The following is a 10322-nucleotide window of genomic DNA, read 5'->3' on the forward strand; positions in this document are numbered from 1 at the left end:
GCCCGAGTTGTATATTTATATATAAAGATTACAGTCGCTATCCTGAGACAGGCTTTCTACTAGTATTATATAAGAGTTCTACTTCATTGCCAGAGGATGGCATTCATGAAGAACTGAGAAGATAATGTTTCTTCTAAAATCATTTATTTAATAGATTGTCTAGTATTCGATAAAAAAAGTTGTTTTTTTTTCAGAAACAGTGCCACTCTGATCCATTGGCTTAACTGGTATTGCAGCTCATTCTCATTCAAGTAATTGAGTCTGAGCTGCAACATAAAACACAACATAAGGATGAAGGAGCTGGGATGGGCAGTGTCAAGCTCAGCAGAATCGGGATTAGCACGTAGATGGGGTAGTCTCTTCGGGATCAGGGGCCTACCTGCAGCTTGGGTGTCAGTGTCCTCCAGAGGAAACTTTGTGTCTACATCATCAGCTCAACTGCAGCTCTTCAGGTTGGGGCTCTCGGTCATTGCTTTGTCTCCCATTTGCACCAAAAGGTTCTTACTCCAGGTCCCAGACTTGGCTTCACTACCGCAGAAATGCCATTGTGCAATCAACTGTTTTATTCAACACGAACACTGAGCTTGCTTTCTCCCTGAGTGCTGGGGAACAATCTGTGGGCCACAGGAACGTGTCCCCATTCCTCCTTTCTCTCGGCCTTGGAATCGAAACTCCATCATCTCACACCAGACTTCTTCTAGTTTCACCATTGCTTACTCTCTGGCAGGGGGCAGGTACCATCCTCCATTATATACCCCACCCTGGTTACCAGGGCGGCAGGAATAATTTAGCACATAGCGTTGGCACGGATTGCCCTTAAAAGCACTTAGGGGGCACAAGTCATATCTACAAAACAATTGCAAAAGAACTAAGAATTGCACAACAAAGAAATTTTCACATTGAGCATGACACCCTCATATAAGGACAAGAAGGGCGCTTTTTCTAGAATTGTTTTTTTTTATTTTGAAACTCCCTTTAAGAAAACACCAAGCTGAAAAATCAGATTTTTTTAAATCATCGCTACGAGGACTGTGGTGAGGCGTAAACTCATGTTGGTGGCCATACCACCTATTAAGTAACATAGCCCGTAGCATGGATTCCATTGGCTGTTGTAAAAGGCTTCTTTGCATAGAATGGCTTCTGAGCAGTGTGAACAATGAGGACTTCTTTGTGCCTCTACATAACGGAGGACGTTGGCTCTCCTGCAACAAGCAGTAAACAACTGCAATGAAGACTGAGGCTTTTCAGCAAAACAGCACATTTTTGAAACACATGAAAGTGTTAAATGCTTTATTTTCATATTTGCAGGACATTGGAATGGGGTTCACAAGACGGGATTACCTCTTTAAATTCTCAATTACCCAATCAAAATAAAGAGCCCCTATCTTTGGCAATCAGAGAGCTCATAACATCTCTAACTGGTTTGGGGGTGTAAAAAATGATATGTGAACAAAACTTCATTGAAAACTGTAAGGTCACTGTAAGACTGTATGGGGATGCAGATCACAGGAACAGACTATTGCCTTGCTCCTTGTTCTGACTTGCAGCACTCTCTGCCCACTACCCCCTACTCTACATAGACACCAATGATACCAAAAGCAAAGTTCTATATATTCCTTTTAAGCCATTTGTTTAAATTCGCAATGCATCTTAGTTGTCGAATAGTTAAATTACCACTGTAGGGTAAAAGAGGTATTACATGTTGACTACTAAAATGAATGGACAGCCATGTCATACATGTATAGGGTTAGCAAATCAAATTTAAACTTCCCCAACTCAGATCTCTGTAGAGGGCATTCTGCTGCTCCAAATGAGATGAAATTCAAACAACGGCCACTTAAGACAATGTGCTCAGCATTTATGGGAAAAAAATGTTAGTAAAAAAGCTGCCAATAGGAGGCGCTGTAGCCTCCAAGTCAACTGTGACAGATCTGCATCAGTGTCAGATTTGAAAGACAACATTCATCGGCATGTTGTAACAAATAAAGCTGACTCGCGGCGTTCACAGGTGGAAAAAACGGTTTTGCGAATGGAGAGCATTGTTGAAAACTAAGGGGGACAAATTAAATACTTGTAGTGTGACTTGCATAGCTACAGCATCACCTAACGGTGACTTTTTTTACTATATTTTTTTATTAATGGTAAGCGTATTGTCTTAAGTGGCCATTGTCCGAATTTGGTCTCATTTGGAGCAACAAAACGCCCTCCAGAGGCCAATGAGTTGGGGATTTTTAATTTAGCTAGCCCTGTACATGGATTCTGCTCTGTATAATGGAGGGGTACATGGAGGGAGATAAATAGGATACCAGAAATACTGTGTTGCTTTTAATATATTTTAGTACTTGCCTCTTTTATAGTTATGAAATAGACCCTAAGATTGCACGCAGTCAACGGAGCATGGAATTGTGAAAGGTCTTTGGCCAGCCATCATGTTTTTTCTGACAAATCTATTGATGAAAATGGGGTCACAGATTAAACATAATCACCAATGGTTCTTAATTGCTCATAATACAGAAATTGCTGAGCACTTTACGACTGTTACATTAATCTGTGTAGAAGGTTAATGATAGCAAATGATGTTGCATTCTTAATATGGTTATCACTGGTAAAATTGTAACTATTTTTCTGGCACCAGACGAATGAATCAATGAAACCTTCCTTTCAGCTGTTCTGAGCATGTCAGTACCTCCAGTTGGCAATTGGAAGAAACTATCCTGTCTATGTTGGCCGGTGTTCCCACAGAACAATAGAACAATTTCAACATCCAGTGGAATCTATGCCAGAAGGAATTGCTTGATTCTGAAGGTCAAAGGTCTACTAAATGGGGAATCTCTAATAAAGTGCCCATTTGGCTGTACTGTGTTTCCCCAAAAATAAGACCTTGTCTTATATTAGTATTTTGCCCCAAACGAGGCACGGGGTCTTATTTTCAGAGGGTGTCTTATACTCACCTAGCAGGCGGCATCAGGGACCCTTGTGCTGGTCTCCGTCACTGCGGCAGGCTTCCGTGTAGTCTTCAACACTGAAGGAGCATCTCTTCTTGGTAACGGGCCTTAAATACCTTGCCTCCAGCAAGCAAGTGCTCTGATTGGTTCAGGAGCGCTTCCTCAGCCAATCAAGAATGGCTGTGATTGGCTGAGGAAGCAATCCTGAACCAATCAGAGCACTTGCTTGCTGGAGGCAAGATATTCAAGGCCCGTTACCAGCAAGAGATGCTGCTTCAGCGTTTAGGAGTACACGGAAACCTGCTGCAGTGCTGGAAATCGGTGCAAGGGGCACGGATGCCACCTGCTAGGTGAGTATTGCTTATTTTCATATAGTGTAGCTAGGCCTTATTTACAGAGGAGGGCTTATATTTCAAGCCTCCCCATCAACCCCCAAATCAAGGTAGGGCTTATTATCAGGGTAGGTCTTACTTTCAGGGAAACACGGTAGATTTAAAAGAACTAAGTTATATTTAAAGACATTCACGAATATATAAACATAGTAGAGCTGCTTCAAAGTTCCTTTCATCATCTTTGAAAAGGCATCCAAGCAAGTAATGCCATGGAAATATAGTTGATGGTCTTCAAGCAACCTGTAAAGTTGTTTTCATATTCCCTATTAATAAAGGAAGCTATTATGTCTGTTACTTTCACAAAGTGGAAGAGATTGCAGCATTTTCAAGAGCCGTATTTATATGTGTTTACTTTGTGTTATACCCTGTGGTCATACTGTCCTTTTGCAAGCAGCATACAGATTTACAAAAGGGAAAAGATAGTATAGAACTATTTAGTACTCAATAGTATTCATGAATAGTGACCCTTTTAGCATTCTGCCAACAAAAGAGTCCCTGTACAAAAACAAATGTATGGCATTGTCCTATGGACATAGCAGACGGGAGGGTGAAGTGCTACGCATGTGGGCATATCAACCATGCTTCCCTCTTTTGAAGTGGTAGCCCCTACTTTTCACCCAAATTTCTCTGTCCCTCTTTAAATGTCCCTCTTTTTGTTATGGTTAAAAAATAAATTGCATTACTTAATTTTCTACATTGTAGCATGGTGCAGGGAGTGCTCCATGCTCCCTCCACTGAACAGACAGACCAGCCACTGCCACTCCATTGGGGACTGCTAAGCCTCGCCATCTGCCAGGTAAGTGATTGTGAGGAGAAAGTAGTCTGGGTGATTCACCTGCAGAAAGGAGGAGGCTGTGCTCCCTCATGATGCAACTAGCTGGTCACCACCCTAAAGGCAGGCCTGAACAGAGACCAGTGTATTACTCCAGAGTTGGGTACTCCATTACTGCTGTGTTGATCACAGTGTTGAATCAGGTTTAATGTAATGTACTATAAGTGTGAAGTGTAATGATGTTATGCTGTTCATATTTCTTACTGAATTAAGTGTTCTGGTAATTTTCTAGAGCCCCTGGTGAATACAGGTCACCTAGCAACAGAGTGCTTGACCAGGTATGTAGAGCCTGTGATCGGTGAAGTCCCCTAGATGGGCTGGGTTGGTGGCAGTACAAAAGGAGAGAGTGGATGGAGCTAAGTGTGTCTTCCAAGTCCAGAGCCAAACTTGAGCTTGAGAGAGGCCAGGTAGGAACAAGGATAAAGCAGGTGCGGTGGGAAGGAGAACATCTAAAGTGTGAGTACTAAAGAACAAGAACTGTTTAGTGAAGTCAGAAGAGGAAAGAGGAGTGAAGACATAGAACTAAGCAAAAGAAGAGAAAAAGCCGGAAAGTCAGAGAACTAAGTCAAGCAGTCATAGGCACAGACAGGGAGAGAAACTGAAAGGAAAAGTAAAGTGTACAAATGCAATTCTTTGTACTCATCCCCAGAGCGGAATGCAGAAATAATACATGCCTGTAAATTTTATCGTTAATTGTTGAAGCAAGTCAATGTGAAATCTTCTTTGCCTGTTGGAAAATAAAGTCGTCATAGTTTACTTTACAACCTTACTCCTGGAGTCACTTCCTACCATCTACTACATCTACAACATCTGCACTGAGGGACCACACTACATGCTCCAGGGGCAAGGATTACTACCCACATTTTTGTTTAATTCTCCACTTTTGTATTTAATTTTTGTGCAGAACCATATAGGGCCTGGATTCATGACAAAACAACATCTTCCCCTACTCGACTCCACAGGCAGCCACTGTGGCACCACCATCCTACCCTGCCCGAGCCACGGGCAGCACACAATAAGAACTGCAAAATTTACCACTGTACGGTGTTGGGCCAGGCCGTTTTTTACCTTCCAAGAGGAGCAGCAGTACCACCATGACTACCATCTCATTTCCAACTACTTCCCCTTTTAGGTCTGTGCTCGGTTGCCACAGCAGTATGAGAATAAGGACCACCACACTGCAGATCATGGGAGAACTTTCCACTTGCTGAGTGGGCACCATATAAAAAGAAAGGAATAGTAGGTGAAGAAAAGTCTACCTTGAATGCAGGACTACCAGGGCTGAGGACCCTGGAGTGCATGGTAGGAGAGGGAATCTTCCTTCCTGTCGGTTCCTGACACTGAGGCAGCAGTGTTGCAAAGTGGATACTGGACAGACAAAGATAAAAAAAAGGTGCTGTTGAGCCTACAGCATGTAAAGCGAGGAAGAGATCAAACACTGTGGAATAGTATATGGAAAAGTAGCATCATGATTGTACACTTCCCTGTGTGCTATTAACAAAATCCCAGGCCAGAGTGAGGGTCTTCGGCCTACTGGAACTATCTGAAAGAGTTACTGCTAGCAAGTAGTGTTAATTTTGTTGCCATAGTTAGTTCAAGGCCTTGTATATTATTTTATATGGTGATGTAATGTGAAATGTTTTTTATGATTGTTATGGCGCAGCAAGGCAACTGACTAGAGTAATATTGCATATTATTGGTCGGAGAAAGGAGGTGTTAGCAGTTCAGCCATGCGTGCAGTGATTCAGCAGTCCAGCAAAGGTCGCAAGGACCCTTTCCACTCCCTTGTTCTTCCAGCAGCCACCTAACAGTGAGTCAAACTATATTGCATATTTGGAGTAAAATGTGATATAGTGATAACAATGCAGACAGCAATATTTGAGACAAGGCCTCTGCGCATTATTGTTCCAATGTGGAATTCTGAAAACCGTTGGCTGAATGATTTAACTGAAGTAAGTTGCAAGAAGCATATGTTTTAGTGAAGACTTCCATACGTACACCATGAGCTAAAATGCTGTCAGGAATGTGTAAAGCTCCTGAATGTTGTACGTCTGATGTAAGCTACATGTGTATAGCTAACAAGCTGGATATGGAATCCCAGCAGCTGCCAGTGTGAGTGAAAGTGCCCCAAACTATGTTGGAGCCCTGCATGAATATGAATCGGAACTATTTAGGAATGTGTTCCTAAACTCTCTCCAGATTGGGTATAGCGAGGAAGACCCACTACTAAATGTGCTTTGCTGCTGCCACTTCAGAGAAAGACTATGTACAAACCGATGTGTAATGTTGACTATTAGTGAAAATTAAGTTACTGTCATTTTGAAAAAAGGACACAGGGTATTAGAATATATAATCAAAGTACACCAAGCCCTCCTTTGCTCCAGGAAGTGTTTGGCTTATATTCAGATAATATAGGAGTGGTCAGATATCACACTGGTGGTCCTTCCTCTCCCCCCCTCTTTATCACCACATTGCAGAAATTACTAAAATACTGATCCACCACATTGAAAGGCAGTGACTCACAGGTAATGTCTTCTGATTAGAATAAATCTTTTTCACAATCTTATCGATCTGTCCCAGATCACCATGATGGCTCCTTCCAAGTACTGTTCACCGCTGCGGAGTCTGCAAAACTAACATCTGCGTTTCATGCTTTCCCAGCAGGTCCCCACACCTTCACAAACCCTTCATTCTACTACCTCTTTATATAGTGCCAGTTTGCTATTTTCTCTAATAATGCCCCCCAATACTGCACTGCAGAAAGAATACTGCTGTAAGTATAGTGCCTCCAAAAATGATAGTGAAATAAAGATAGTACTCCCAAAATAATAGTGCTTTGCAGATTATTTAGCACCTTTCCCCAAATCCTCTATAGTAAATACCTCCATACATATAGTACCTGCAAAGTACTGCGCAGTAAATAACTCCAAACATTAAGTATAGTGTTCCCCTAAAGTGCTCTATTGCAATTAGCTCCATACAGATAGTGTCCCCCAAATGCTCCATAGTAAATAGCTGGCCACCTTGTTTCCTTAGCTCTCAGGACCTAGGTTGCTAACTGTTGCAAAGAAGTCAATGAGGGTGCGCAAATGCATGCAAAATACGTTGGAAGATGCATGACACACTGCGTAATAGGGCAGGAAAAAAAGAACACATCTGGAACTCATTAGACTAAATAGCCATTTCAATAGGTGTGTATTGTTTTACCACGCAAATGCCTTTGCCCTTGCACTCGGAAAATGTGCAGTAAAATACGGTGATGTGCATTAAAAAAGAAAGCATCATTCATTCCGCAAATAAGCAGCACTTATTCACATTCAAGTACGTATGAAGCCCACCTTAATTTGTTGGATGCACAGATTTTTGTTTTTGTGCATGCATTACACTAAGGCCTCATTCACGCCAGTGTTTTTACGCGGCTAATTTGACCTCATAAAAAAATTACAACCATCTGAAGCATTGGTTTCCAATGTATTCATTCAGATAAGCAATGTTTGGCATCATAAAAACATTGCACTGGGAATAATGGGACATTGTCGACTGGAAATGGTGACCAATTTTATACACAGCCAGAAAAGATAGGTCTTCCCCTATCCTTTGCCGAGATACGCCGGAGGCGCCCATAGACATCTATGGGAGCTGAAAAAAGAGGACGGAGAGGGATTTTCGCAGCTGCCTTCATTTAACTATTAGAAGCGTATTTCTTTGCTAATACACCACAGCCGCCCATGTAAATGGATGCGAAAACGCTAATTTTGATCGGGATTTGATCTCGTCTATTCTTCATCATGTGGTTTTGCGAGAGTTGATCAGCAGCAAACTCATGAGTCAAGTCACTTCAAACTTCAACAGTCCCCATTATTCTACAACGTGGTCCACTGGACGCTTCTTGAACCCATTAGATGCTGGGATCCAGTACAGTGAATTTAAGGCATGACACTAATGGGACATTTATTATTCTCACTAAGGCCATCACTTGCTGCATAGAGACATAGAACAAGGGAGGGGTGTTTGTTTAGTTGTGTTCCCTTTAACACCATGAGACAAACATTAAGTGGACATTCATAGAATATAGTATTGTAATGATTAATTAACGGGTGTAATTATCTGGGTATAAAGCGTCATCAGCTTCAATAATTTATAACAGTACTTGTTCGGTCTAGATAACAAGTTCAACAACATCATGGCCATTGAACCCAACATCTCAGCAATGACCTTCTATGTTTAATTCCAGGAGCAGAGTGTGCATTAGTGTTCCATTAATAAATGCTTGTTGCATATCTTACACTGTGCTCGCACCTAGCGTGGAGAATATTTAAAGGGGTATTCCGGTAACGTAAAGTTGCTGTCGAATGATAATCAAAAGTTATTAAAGTTTGCAATGTGGTTCAACTTTGGATTTTGTGTCTGTCGGTCTATAAAGCATTACCTTCTCCCGGCACTTCAGAAGTCTTTATTCCCAGGTTGCCCTGGATGCATCCTGTAGACATTCCAGCACTACAGATTGGGCTTGCTCAATAGGAACGACCAGGGATGGCTTTTTCTCTTTTGTTCTCAGGACTGGATTGCTGACCAATAGCAGGGCAGGGCTTATCGGAGAATTGCACAGAAGGAAGTACAGAGCGTGGAGTTGTGCAAAATGTAATTTTAAACTGCGGTGGCATCTTAGAAAATAGTGATGTAGATAATCAGAAATGGAGAACAGGATAAATAGGTAATGGACGCTGAATTTATACCCATAACCACGTGTAGGAGGAGTCAGAGAGTCAGTAGGAGTTGGAGGAGAGGTGAGGCAGCAGAGACGTGGTCGAAGAAAGGAAGTGTTAGCCATTCAGCCATGGGTGCAGAGATTCAGCAGTCCAGCAAGGGTAGCAAGGTCCCTTTCCACTCCCTTGTTCTTCCAGCAGCCACCTAACAGTGAGTTAAACTACCCTGTGAATTCAAGGCCAGGATTAGTTCAGCGGCCATTACAACTCGCACTTCATTCCTTCATATTACACTTCCAGTAAACCCTTCAGCTAGTAACAACTGGGGAAATTATTACTGAGTATCCTCTAGAATTAGAGAGAGAGAGCCTTGAAGATAAGTGGAAAACAAATCGTCAATCTCCTGTATTCATCGTGTCAATTTACTGCATTACTGTGGACTCCGCTGTGCCTGTGTAACGCTGCCTATCCATCTGTTATTACAATTAAGCTTCAGTAAAACTTCATGCTTTCAGTTTACTAATTCAATCTACTGGACTTGTTTAAGTTATTCCGCCATCATAACACTTGGGAGTTTAGGTTGGAGTACTGGCGTCACCCGTGACAAAACACCTAACTATTTCAAACATGTTCTCATATGTTATTTGTGCCACTGTGTGACAGCTGAGCAGAGCCCTGTTATCACCACTCTCGGGAGGGATTACAGAGCCACCTGTGATAACCATCTTGCAATCCCTGTGGTCTCCCCCACTTCAGCACACTCCTCTTGGCCGTTGCATAAGAACCACATAGTAATACAATGGAGTGTCTCATATCTGTTACACCATGCAGTAGAGGGGCAGAACCATTCCCTTAAGAAATATATGGAAATGTGTACTGTTTCATATATGATACAAAATGCAGTAAAGGGTTCAGCATTAAAAGGTACAATAAGGCTGCTATTACTGCTACTAATAATATTTCTTCTAAGAGTATATTCACACAGGCAATTTTCCCATGCAAATTATGTTTGATTCTAATGGAAAGATGAAACAATACCTCTACAGTACCACCTATTGGAGGGCAGCATTTGTCCAAGTTAATTCAGACTTTTTAAACAAGCCTTGTAACAATGACTGTGAATTGTGAGCCAAAGCCAGAATAACCATACACAGACAGCTGTTTTGGGATGATTTCCCCTCATCATCAGTGTGCAGTAGGTTTCTGGCTTGGCTAGTGGTATGTCTATAGATGTGAGAAAGGAAGGGTACTAGCCAAGCCAAAAACGTAATGCATACTGATGAAGGAAAATCGGCCCGAAACAGCTGTCTGTGTATGGTTATTCTGGCCTTGGCTCACAATTCACACTCATTGTTATAATGCTTGTTTAAAAAGTTTGATACTGATTTGCAGGAATGCTAACTGCCAATAAGTAGCGCTGCAGAGCTATTGTTTCTTCTTCCCATTT

This window comes from Eleutherodactylus coqui, chromosome 8 (genome assembly GCF_035609145.1).
Source record: "Eleutherodactylus coqui strain aEleCoq1 chromosome 8, aEleCoq1.hap1, whole genome shotgun sequence".
Taxonomy (NCBI): domain Eukaryota; kingdom Metazoa; phylum Chordata; class Amphibia; order Anura; family Eleutherodactylidae; genus Eleutherodactylus; species Eleutherodactylus coqui.